Below are 14304 nucleotides of genomic sequence, written 5' to 3'. Positions count from 1 at the left end.
ATCAGCAAAGTTTCTTGATTGATAAAAGATTTTTTTTTTCTTCATCTCTTACCTTGATCTTAATCTAAACAATGACAATTAGGATATTCATTTGCACAAATTAGATATTTAAGTGTCCTTTTTTTTTTCTTGCATTTTTATATTCTTGAAGTCATTATACTATGACATTCTGACTTCAATTTAGAATATATTATGTAACTTTGGGAAATATTTGTCAATAGATACTGATTTGGTTGATTTTAAGTGATTCATTTCATGTTGCTCTACTTTTAGCACAAGTAAAATAATCAAATAACTGACTGCTAATGTGAATTGTCATTGTTTTGGTAATTTCTGAGTAACCATTTGAGTTTCATGTTCAATTAAATCTTGATGCTTCAGATAAAAAGCTCTACAACTTAATCTATAAGAACAAAATAATTATTTCTTGAGGTGCATGAAAGGACATGAGATTTTTCATACATATTATTAAATCTTCTAGTAGATTGTTTGACTTCAAAATTCTAGTTTAAATGATTTCAAAGAATCAACAATCAAACCTTAGTGAAGGATTATCATGGGCTAATACCTTGCTTGATGGCTCTAGAATTTTGTACCATGTTTATAGCCTTCAATTTCTTTACACTGAATAGATGATTAAATATTTTAATGAACAGTACTGAGAAACAATTAGATTCTTTCTATCTATAAATATTAGCTGCCCAATAGAATGACAATTTTTATTCAATCATTAACTCACCTTCATCATTTCATTTGTTTGGAAGATTCATTCGACCACATTTCTTGAGCTTCTGTGTTGAACTTCTGTCATAAGATGATATGTAAAAACACAATTCAGTTGGTAACAGTAGTAGAAAGTAATTAGTATTTCATTTCCAGTTATTTGCATAAACTTTTCTCAAGAATTTTTTGAATTTTCTGATGTTCATTTAATGCAAGAATGGGTTATAGACCCTTCTAAAGAGAGGACTATCAATTCTATAACTGTAAATTTTACAGATTTCTTGTTAGTTACAGCCTCTGGGAAGGTTGAACTTAAAGGTCTTAGTGCTATGACACCTTAAGCACTTGTAGATTTAGAGGATGGTTGTCATCCATGCAAGAAGTGGATTGACAATTACTCATTTAGGGGTTTTCTGGTAAATTTCTTGTTTTGAAAAATAAAAATAATGATGATAAGAATTTATCAATAGAGTCTTCCATAAATCATGCCAAATAATAATGTTTAATAATTTTATCATTTTAAAATTTAATTGAAATATTAAAAAATCATTTAAATTAAATTATTTTAATAGAATTAAGTCAAGTTTTAATACAAAAATAGTTAATTTAGTTAAATCATTAGTAATTAATACTCTGATTGTTTAGTTTGTCTTGCATTAATTCATGATTTTAATACTTAAATCCTCCAAATTAATTATACTTAATGTTAATGTTTTTATTAGTTATTTATTTTTTAATATTTAATTATTACTGTATATCATTTACAAATTATATAATACATATCTTTATTATCATTACATTTTTATTAAATTTTAAAAAAAAATAATTTTATAAGATAATTATATTAAAATTAATTAAAATATAAATTATATACTAAGTAATTTGATCTTTTATCCATTATTGTAATAATTTAATTTTGATAATAACAACTATGATTTAATTTCAAATTAACTAGGGTAAGCTATATTAATCCTTTAATTATTCAATTTTATATTAATACTAATCGAATCCCTTCACTACATACATATAATTAGTAAAATTATATTGATAAATTATTTAATAGAAACTTTTAAAATAAAGTAATTATATTTTTTTAATCAATGGTACATAAAAATATAAATATTTCCATTCAATAATAAATTAAATAAATTTTTTTTATGATATAGCCGATTCTTATTTATCTTTTGCGTAATTTTTTTTATGTTCTTGCTTTTTTTAATATTATAGTATTTATAATTTTGTATAGTTATTTCTTCTATCATATTCTCAATTTTTCACTTTTTTTCTCTTTAATCCGTCTACCTATATTTGTATATTCAACATGAATTCCAGATAAATTCACGTGGCATCATATATATATATATATATATATAAAATAAAGTTATGATATATGTATGTTTTAATTACAATACATGTATGTGTAATAATTATATTCAAAATTATAAAAAAATAATAATATACAATGAATATAACTAATGTAGTTATATTTCTATTGTTATAATTAATAATTATGTAAAATATTAATTTTAAATTTTTAATGTTAAAAAGTATAGTAATTAATCCAATCAAAATATAGAAAAATAAAGGAAAAAAACTCAAAAATTTTGTAAAAAATATAAATAAGAATACTAATGAAGAAAGCCTCGTATTCTCTTTGCTTTAACTTTAGTTTTAATATAGATATACGGGATTTTTAGTAAATACTAATTTTTTTCTTAACGTATGTTCCACGTTATTTTCTTCGCTGTATAAACTTGTGATTTAAAATTTTAATGTATAATTTTTTATATATGATATAATATATGAAAATTCTATTAAGTTCATAAATTTTTTTTTTAATTTTTTATTTAATTTTATAAAATTTTTATTACTAAAATATATTATTTTTTATACCAATTTTATTATGTATTTTTTGTCAATATAAAAAAAATTATATGTATTTATAAATTATAGAAAAATTTAAAGAATTTATATTATTAAATATAGAAATTCTTATACATATATGATTTAATTACAAAGAAATTTAAAAAAATAATGAATTTTCTAATAAAAAAATTGAATTATATATATTATTAAGTATTAAATTATTAAAAAATTTTAAGATTTAGTTTAATTAATTTGATGTAATTAATAAAAAGTTAATATATAAAATAAATTTTATTATATATTTTTACTTATATAAATATAATTCCTCATCATTAACTATCTAACTTTAAAAATTGATGAAATAACTATTTTACAATTAAATTTATAACTGTTAACCTTAAATTAAATTTTAAGAAAATTCATTTATCAACTCAACTAAAAATTACTAATAGAATAGAACTTAGATTTAAATAGAAAACTAATCCAACTAATTAAATTAAAATTATTAAAATCTATTGTTATTTCCAAAATGAACGCTTAAATCTCCAAAATTAAAACACAAGTAATATTGTTTTTAACTGCTACTTGCCTCACTTGATAAATATTCACTGCAACTTGTCTTTTATAACTATTATTACTAAATACTTTACTCCAATTATTATATGATTCTTAAAGTATTTGTTATATATGAAATTAGATTGTAAAAAAATTTGAAAGATAAATACTAGTAGAATTAATAAATTTAAATTTATGTAAATTATAAAATTAATTTAAAAAATATATAATTACAAATAATATAATTATACATCATAAAATTTCATTAAAATTTAATATTAACGTGAATAAATATATTATCTAACTAATAGATAGCATGACTATATTTAACTAATTACATTAAAATTGTAATTAAAAAGGCTTTTATAATACTTTCAATTTCAATCTAAATTATATGTTTTTTTTTTAAAATAAAACTTATGTTTTTCAAAAAAAGAAATAACATTATGATTTCTTTGTTAATTATTTTCATAAAATTAATAATTTTTTGAAAAATATTAGTTTTTATTTTAATGTAATTAACTATTTCTTATAAAATTTTATTTTAAATTAAGCAGAACAATTATAACATATTATAATTAAGACTTATGAATAAGTGTGCATAGCTAATACTAGTATAATTTCTCACATATAAGAAATTCCTTTTATAACATATTCTAAATTAAAATTAAAATTTATATATTTTGTATATTATAATAAAGTAATAAATTTTAATAATTAATTAAAAATCAGCCTTTATAGTACTTTCAATTTCAATCCTAATTGGATATATAAAAACGATTTTTTACTTTAAAAAAACGAATATATGATTTTTTTTAGTTAATTATTTTTCATAAGAATGTTATATTTTTTAAAAATTTCCATGCGAATTGTTTTTTTTAAATAAAATTTTATTTTAATTAACTCTTTCTTACAAAATTTTATTTTGAATTAAACAAAAGTTAAATGCAAGTAGGTTAAAAATTTTAAATTTATAATAATACTGAAAATAATTTAAATTATAAAAATTATAAAATTATAATTTATAAATAATATAAATAACAAAAGATATTTTAGGCAAACTTAATATTCCACCTCCCTTTCTCACATTTATATATTATATAGATTTATTTATAATTATATCTAACCATAAATATTATTATCATCATTACATTGTCGTGAATTTCTAAAATTAATTATATAATTATATATAAATTATTTTAAAATTAATTAAATTGTAAATTATTTATCATTTTAATAATATGATCTTTTATTCATAATTGTATTAATCAATCAGGGTCTAAAAAGTAAATACACTTACACAAGCACAATGACATTATAATAACTTTCTCGTTAGTTGATACTTGATAACTTATTAGAGTTTGATTTATATTATATATTTAATAAAATTATATCAAATTGTTGGTATTAATATATAAAATGATTATTAAGAGTATATCATATAATTTATGTTACCATTGAAATAAATATATAATTACTCTATATTATTTTATATTATTTATAATTATATTTTTTATTTTTTAATTTTATTTTATAATTTATATAAATTTAAAATTATTAAGACTTAAAATTTAATTGTTTATATAATTTTAGAATTTATTTAAATCTAAAATTCTTATTGCTACTTATTTTAAATTTTACTTAATTAAATTTTTATTATAATATAATTTAAAATAAAATTTTATAAAAGTACCTTCATTATTTATATTATTTATAAAATTGTATTATTAAATAATATTATTAAAATAAAATAATAAATAATTATGACTGACAAAACGATTAATTTTACTTATAATGAATCATCACATTAAATAAAATATAAAAATAAAATACGTTTTATTTAAAAAAAAAATAAAATAAAAAATAAATATTAAATAATTATATCCATTTTCTTATAATGAATCATCATATTTCTCTTAGTTCAAATTTATCTTTAAACTAATTTTACTCTATTAATCTTTTCATACAACTCATTTCTTTAATCATTTTACTTTACTATTATTTTGCTTCATTAAACTTTTAAATTTACTAATTATATTTTTAATACTCCAAAAGTAATCGTACTTCTATTAATTTCATCCATTTTTTTTATATCCATTATGAAATTTTAAATTAGTCTCACTGAATTTTAAATTTTTTTTTTATGAATACTAAATATACTTATAAAACCTTCATATATACTCGAATTAGAATCAAAATCAAATGGGTCTGATTTAAAATTAAAATTAAATTACAGTTAATTAAAATTATTTTTAAATTCAACTGAAATTAATCAGTCAATTTAATCAGATTTCAGACTAAAATTGAATTTAAAAAATTTTAATTGCTGAATTTATTCAAAACTAAGATTAGAATTAAATGGTATTAGCTATTTAATTTCAATAATCTAAAATTTAAACTGAAATCGGAAATTGGCACATATTTAGCGTACCAATAAAACAATAATTAAGCAACATACAAAGAACAAAAATTTTAAGCTTAAGTTTTGGTGGGTGCGCCTGGCCCCTGCAGTAGTGCAACGCAAGGGCGACGCGCGAGGATCCGAGTAGCAAGCTACTGTAATGGATCTTCCCCGTAGAAAAATTAATTTAATATCATGTGAGCCATTGGCCCACGTATCAGATATTAAACTGATAAGAACAGATACTACACTTGATCTTAGCCAAAAGGCCGAGAAAGGTATGCTTGGCCCAATTGCCTCGGCTTGCTTTCATAATCACAGCTTTCCAACTTCCATTATTTTCCAGCCAATGTGGGATAGTTTCCACTGTACTATACGGCTTCCCCTTTGATGAGCAACTGATTCTTAGTTAGCACTCACACTGACAAGATGATGGAGAGAGAATTTATGAATGAGAGCAATTTCGTTCATGTATTTGACAAAGTTGGAACCAAACTAGATGTAATTGTAGACCCACTACCAGCAATCATAAATATCCATAATATATATATATATATATATATATATATATATATATATATATATATATATATATGTGTGTGTGTGTGTGTGTGTGGAAATGGGAGAATATTATTTGAAATAATAATAATAAGAAATTATATTTAATTAATTAATATATTTTAAGTTAAAAAAATATTGTTCTAATTTCACTATGACAAAATCAAGGAATAAAGTGCAATTCTTTTAAACCTTGAAATCGTTCTCTACTCTAAAATGTGCTATAATAACTTTTATTACATAGTAAATTTTAAGTTATAAAATCAAAACATTCATATTCCCTTGTCATTATTGTATTTTATTTATAATATTCTAATTGATTAAAACAATATGTCTTATTAATTTTATCTTATTAAAACTTTTTAATCAACTTTAATTAGAGTGAAATATTCACAATGCACATTAAAAAAAATGAAATAAATATATAGACAAAAAATTCATGATAATTTGGCATTATAATAATAAAAAATTAAATTTAATTGACTATTGAAAATTAATATATCTTAAATAAAATAGAAATATTTAAAAATTAAAAAAATAAATACCAAACTGATTAAATAAAGTGGCTAGAGTTTTATTATAATTAATATACTATATTAGAGAGTGCAATCATCATATGATTTTTTTAAATAATAATAATTATTATTAGTATTAGTATTATTGGTAGTAGTAGTATTAGATAAACTTATCTATATATTTCTATCTCTATCTTATAATTATTTATGTAAAAATATTTTAATACAATTATATTTCAATTTATCTAAATAGCAAAAAAATAAATTAATTTTAGCTAGCCAAACATATGAATTCTTTTATTAATATTTTTAAAATTTTCTTTTAATTTAATTTCTTTTTAAGTTCATTTAAATAATAATCTATATAAAATAAATTTATATTTTTTTAATTATAGATGTATTTCTAAAATTCTTAATTATTGCATCAATATATAAGACAGTTCTAATTAAAATTGAATTTATAAATCCTAAGTAAATATTATTACATTTATTGATAAGCTATATACATATATATGAAGGGGAAAATATTTATTTTGCCCAAATTGACATTCATTTTTAAAATTAATTATAATTATATTTTTATTATTGAAATTAATTTTAAATTTTTTATAAATTTAAAATTCTTAATTCTTCTTATACTTTTATTTAAAATTTTATAAAAAGTAATTAAATAAAATAAAAAATAAAAAATATTATTAATCTATCTATTAATTGTAATTTTATCTTTATTATTGAAATTAATTTTAAACTTTATATAAATTTAAAATTCTTAATTTTAGAGTTCATATAAATTTGAAATTCTTAATTCTACTTATATTTAACTTCAATTAAATATAAAATTTAACAAAAAGTAATTAAGTAAAACATGAAATTAATAAATAAAAAATAAAAAAATTATTAATCTATCTATTATTTATAAAAATATAAAAAAACATATTTATAGTATTAGATAAATAATTTATCATTAATAATGCATATTAAAGACAATAACATGCAGTTAATCCATATAAATTCGTCACTAATACAATTTAGTGACATAAATATTCATCGTTAATAATTTTAACAATAAATGCCTTCTAAACATTATCGTTACCAATTTTTTTGCGACAGTGAATTTGACGCCAAGTCCTTTAAAATGCTAATTCTGTTAAATTCTATATTGTTACTAATAACATTTAGAGACAAACTATTTGTCACTAATTACTGAATAATTTCATTTCTTTAATATTAAAATAATTAATATAAATGCAAATTTTAATAATATTTTAATAATAATTCTACTTATATCAAAAAGTATATTATAATTTGTAATATAATAATTCTATAATTATAACCCTGTAAGTGTTATTAATTCATTAAAAATTATTTAATTTATTTTAATAAAATTAATAAGTAAATATATATATAGATATTTAATTAAATAAAATTAACGTTAACTTTATATTAAAATCAAGAATTTAAAATTTTAATCGAATTTAAGTAGATGAACTATATTATTGGTCGTAAATTTATAGCTTTTTTTAATTATTTATATTTATAAAAATATAACTTTAATTAAACTTAAAATTTATTTTTGTATATAAAAAAATTTTAGTTAATTAATTTTTATTAAGAATAAAAATAAACAATTCTCAAATTATTATCCAATATAATAAATTAAAAAATAATTTGTATTGAAAACTTCAATAAAATTATTATAATTGCATTTCAATTTTGACTAATTTAAGTAAATAGAATAAAACTAATATATACTAATTCTGTAATTTTAATAAAATCAAGTAAAATTTTAAATAAAAATAAAAAAGTGCTTAGACTTTTTTTTTTATTTATTAGTTCTATTTTCAAATTAATTATGTTCTTTACATCAATAAAATGCCATAATTTATAAATATATTAAAAAATTTTTAAAAATACTATTCATAAAAATTATTTAGTCTTTATTTAGATAATTAATTATTTAAAATAAGAATAAATTTATTTTTATATTAAAATACAATAAAAAAGTCATAATATCAAATTTAAATGCTTATTTATTTCAAATTTTTATCTATTTATATAAATTTTATATTATTATTTAATGACTAAATAACTAAAAAAAAATAAAACTTCTATGAATTTCTTCAATTCTAGCTAAACCTTTTAATTTTATCACTTTAATCTAAAATTTTAACATTAGTTTTAATTTTAACAATTAGTTTAATTGGATTACTTAATTTACAAAAGCAATTCAAATATTTACATATATTGTTAATACTTACCAATTTTTTATTTTTATATCAATTTTAGCTATTATTTTCAAATTGATATACAATATTATTTTAATTAATTTATCAATCATTTTGAAAATTATAATTACATCTATTAGGATTTTATTATTTGTTCTTACTTTTTTTAAAATATTTTATTTTTTTCTTATTTTCTATCTTATTTTGAAATAAAATGATAGGAAAGATGTAAACTAAAAGTATAAGTAGAAAAAAAGAGGAAAAAAAAATAAAATTTCAAATAATAAACTTGATATATTATGCATTTATATATTATTTTTTTTACATGAGGTTTGTTAAAATTAATAAAAATACTAAAATTGTTGAATATATTAATAAAACTAAAAGGAATAGCTAAAATTGATAATAAATGGAAAATTTTGAATTATTTTTACCAATTGATGAGTTCATTATTTTTAATTAAATTTATTATTAAAATTGAAAACATTTGGGAAAGCTTATGGTTAAATTAATATAATTAAAAGTTTTTGCTAAAATTGATTATTGACATCAAGGTTTTAATTTTTTTATCTTTTAATTTTATTTAATTATGTAAATATATGAGCGTTTTGAGTTATATTAAAGAATAAAATTAATATATGATATAATTATAATAATGTATTTTTAAATTATATAATTTAACTTTCATCAATATATTTACCATATATACTTTTTAATTTAAATATTTCATTTTCTTTAATTTTTAATTTACCTTACATAGAATTATATATACAGAATAATAAATAATAAAAACTCAATCAATCATTAACCTAACTTTTTATTTATAATGTTTTATTCTTTTCTAATAATTAATTAATAAATATAAAAATATGAATGAAAGAATTTATGAAATAATCAAATTATTTTATAATATTTTAATTTACAATAAATAATGTTAACATATTAAATTTCCAGTCTTATTATAATTCAAATTTCAAAAAAATACTTATATGGTTAAAAATCTTAACTCATTTTTTTTTAATTTACAGTTAAAATTGAGTTAAATCAGTTAATGTAATTTTGACTATCAAATTTATTTCAATTTTCATTACTTACTAAAAACAATTCATGTTAAATCAACATATAAAATTAAAGATAGAAGTAAAAAAGACATTATAATTATTATCAAAAGGTAATTATTATTTTAATATTTTTATTTTTATTATTTAAATTCAATTATTACTTATTTATATTTTATTTGTTTAATTTTATTAGTATTTAGATTAAAATAGTAATCTTTGATCTTATAATTACATACAAAAAATTATATGAAAATAAATTAAATTACGAATAACGGGTATAAATAATGTGGATGACATGTTCAAAAAACTAGTTAAAATAAATATATAATAATTAGTATATACAATTTGATTGCTAATAAAGGATAGATAAATTTCTAACACATTTATTTATCTTTGTGGTAAGGATAGAATGTTGCTAGCTTCAACTCCATAAATATAGTTGTATCATTCTATTATCTATCCCAAATGTTATATGGTTAGAACTAATCAAATTCTCTACAAGCAAGAACTAACCAAACAAATCAAGGCTAATGAAAGATAAGATATCAGCAGAAGGAAATTCTGAGGGACTGTAAGAAAAATATCAATAAATTTTACTGCTAGAATCATTCATTAACTAGGATAACTTTATCCTTAAATCAATTAACTACTACTAATTGGTCACTAATCTAACTCATAACGTATATATCATTGTAATACACAATTTTAGCTGCAATATCATTCTACTATCTAGATGTCAAATCCACAAATAATTAATACAAAGAAAGCGAAGGAAAGTTATCAATAGATGCAAATCTCCAAGGGATTTTAAGAGAGTAAATTTATTGTCAGAATCATCCATCAACTAGGATACCATTAATTACACTTTGTCCTTCCTACTTCCTATCAATCACGAGGGAATATAGTTATCTCAAACCCACTACAACAAGGATTAGTTAAAGTCGTAAACTATATATAGGTATGTGCTTGTTCAAATTTGTAGACATATTTTTTCGCTAGAGAAGAGACAAAAAAAGATGGCCTGAGTTCTTGATATGGATGATGATGAGTGTTTTGACAGAATGGTGACTGCGATCAAGTTATTGGAAGAAAATGTTCTAATTGCATTTGTGCAACAAGTAAGAGCTGAAGCCAAGAGCAAGCATTATGACCGACTTGCAGCACCTGTGCCCAAGAAAAGGAGGGGGCCATGGAGAATGCGAAGACAAGAAACCTCATTGTGATTCTTTTTTATTTCTTCATATGAAGTCTCCTAGAAGCATGAATGAAAACAAGAAAAGGGTCTGTGGAAAACGATGCTCTGAAAGTGGCAACAGTAGTGAAGATGAATAGAAAAAAAGGAAATTGCTGAAGAGACCCAACATGACCCGTTTTGCAAATTTTGGTCCTGAGACACCACCTAACATGCCTGGCGAATGGTGGGATAAAATTCGAACAAAAGGAGGCACTGATGTGAAGTTGGTGATACTGAAACAGATGTTTGCTACTGATTTAAATCCTCACCACGATTGTTTTTCAATCCCTTTTAAGCAGATAAGAGATTCCAGTTTTCTTACAGAGGATGAGAAGAGCAAGTTAAAGGAGCAGAAGGAGAATATACCTATTACACTCATGGTGATGAGTCTAAGATGTTGCTAAGGCAGTGGAATTTGAAAAGTAGCAGTACCTATGTGTTGACATCTAGTTGGAAGAAAGTCTTAGAAAGGAATCATCAGGGATCATCAAGGAAATTCAAACAAAACGACATAGTGCAGCTTTGGTCTTTCAGGTGCAACGGAGAACTCTGGTTGGCACTGTTTAAGGTTGGCGATGCAAGTACTACTCCTAGCAGTAGTGGCAGTAAAGGGGAGAATGGGGATGGTGCAAGTACGAGTCATAGCACAATGTTGGACCTAGAACTACATTTATAATTTTAAAATTTTAGTTGTTTTGCTAGTTTATGGAGGTTAATTAGAGTTTGATTGCTGTAATCTTGGGCAGTTATTTCTATTTTAGACTAAACAATGTAATGCATAATTAGCATTTTTGTCTAGTTATATTAAATTTCTACAGTTAAAAATCCAACAATTATGGATTTTTTTTTTAAGAATATATGTTTGTTTTTTTAATTGAGTTCTCTTAATGATACTTGGACAAATTGAGTTTTAGTTTAATCTTTTAATCACTCTTCTGTTATGATAAACCATCTAAATCCAACAATTATTCTATATACCATGATTGAATTCCATCAACTTGTATGGGATTTACTGGTTTCCAAACGTTGATTTTGTTTTCCTTGGTTTCAGCAGCATCCTAGCTAGTTTATCTGCTCTTTCTTTGTTTTTAGTTTTCCTTGTATCAGCAGGGTTTTCCAGATTGATAAAAGCACTATGATGGATAATGAATGTATATAAAAGCTTATTATTATTATTATTATTATTATTATTATTATTATTATTATTATCTCTTGCCTTGATCTTAATCTAAACTATCACAATTAGGATATTCATTTGCACAGATTAGATATTGAAGTGTACTTTTTTTTTCTTGCATTTTTATATTCTTGAAGTCATTATACTATGACATTCTGACTTCAATTTAGGATATATTATGTAACTTAGGGAAATATTTGTCAATGGATACTGATTTGGTTGATTTTTAGTAATTCATTTCATGTTGCTCTGCTTTTAGCACAAGTAAAATAATCAAATAATCGACTGCTAATGTGAATTGTCGTTATTTTGGTAATTTTTGAGTAACCATTTGAGTTTCATATTCAATTAAATCTTGATGCTTCAGATAAAAAGCTCTGCAACTGAATCTGTGAGAACATGATAATTATTTCTTGAGGTGCATGAAATGACATGAGATTTTTCATACATATTGCTAAATCTTCTAGTAGAGTATTTGACTTCAAAATTCTAGTTTTAATGATTTCAAAGAATCAACAATCAAACCTTAGTGAAGGATTATCATGGGCTAATACCTTGCTTGATGGCTCTAGAATTTTGTACCATGTTTATAACCTTCAATTTCTTTGCACTGAATAGATGATTAAATAGTTTAATAAATAGTACTAAGAAGCAATTAGATTCTTTCTACCCATAAATATTTGCTGCCCAATAGAATGACAATTTTTATTCAATTATCAACTCACCTTCATCATTTCATTTATTTAGAAGATTCATTCTACCACATTTTCTGAACTTCTGTATTGAACTTTTGTCATAAGATGATATGTAGTAACAGTGGCAGAAAGTTTTTAGTTCCTAGTAAACTGCAACTCCTATTAAAAGAATAAAAGTTACAGCTTATACTCTTAGTGCCATGACAACTTAAGCACTTATATATTTAGAGGATGGTCATCCTTACAAGAAGTGGATTGACAATTACTCATCTGAGGGTTTTACGTAAATGTTTTGTATTGAAAAATAAAAATAATAATCATAAGAATTCATCAACGGAGTCTTCCATAAATTATGTCAAATAATAATGTTTAAATAATTTTATCATTTTAAAATTTAATTTAAATATTAGAAAGCCATTTAAATTAAATTATTTTAATAGAATTAAGTCAAGTTTTAATACAAAAATAGTTATTTTGGTTAAATCACTAGTAATTAATGCTCTGATTGTTTGGTTTGTGGTGCATTAATTCGTGATTTTAATACTTAAATCCTCCAAATTAATTATACTTAAATGTTAATGTTTTTAGTAAATATTTATTTTTTTAATATTTAATTATTACCATATATCATTTATAAATTATATCATACATATGTTTATTATCATTACATTTTTATTAAATAATTGTATCCATTTTCTTATAATGAATCATCATATTTCTCTTAGTTCAAATTTATCTTTAAACTAATTTTACTCTATTAATCTTTTCATGCAACTTATTTCTTTAATCATTTTACTTTACTATTATTTTGCTTCATTAAACTTTTAAATTTACTAATTATATTTTTAATACTTCAAAAGTAATCTTACTTCTATTAATTTCATCCATTTTTTTTATATCCATTATGAAATTTTAAATTTGTCTCACTGAATTTTAAATTTTTTTTTTTTATGAATTCTAAATATACTTATAAAACCTTCAGATATACTCGAATTAGAATCAAAATCAAATGGGTCTGATTTAAAATCAAAATTGAATTACAGTTAATTAAAATTATTTTTAAATTCAACTGAAATTAATCAGTCAATTTAACCGGATTTTAGATTAAAATTGAATTTAAAAAATTTTAATTGTTAAATTTATTCAAAACTAAAATTAGAATTAAATGGTATTAGCTATTTGATTTCAATAATCTAAAATTTAAACTGAAATCGGAAATTGGCACATATTTAGCGTACCAATAAAACAATAATTAAGCAACATACAAAGAACAAAAATTTTAAGCTTAAGTTTT

General features: G+C 20.4%; 1 non-coding gene and 1 pseudogene across 1 annotated transcript; one reads left to right on the top strand and one right to left on the bottom strand.

The window, feature by feature from the left end:
* Positions 1 to 5631: 5631 nt before the first annotated feature.
* On the bottom strand, positions 5632 to 5827 carry LOC131169884 (U2 spliceosomal RNA). The gene has a single exon (XR_009140830.1). It is a non-coding gene; the product is annotated as a U2 spliceosomal RNA (small nuclear RNA).
* Positions 5828 to 10938: 5111 nt separating this feature from the next.
* On the top strand, positions 10939 to 12277 carry LOC131169326 (putative B3 domain-containing protein At2g27410; annotated as a pseudogene).
* Positions 12278 to 14304: the final 2027 nt, after the last annotated feature.

The sequence above is a fragment of the Hevea brasiliensis genome, chromosome 10 (genome assembly GCF_030052815.1).
Source record: "Hevea brasiliensis isolate MT/VB/25A 57/8 chromosome 10, ASM3005281v1, whole genome shotgun sequence".
Lineage (NCBI taxonomy): Eukaryota > Viridiplantae > Streptophyta > Magnoliopsida > Malpighiales > Euphorbiaceae > Hevea > Hevea brasiliensis.
The sequence above is the reverse complement of the archived record's forward strand: the minus strand, read 5'-3'. Positions and strand labels throughout refer to the sequence as shown.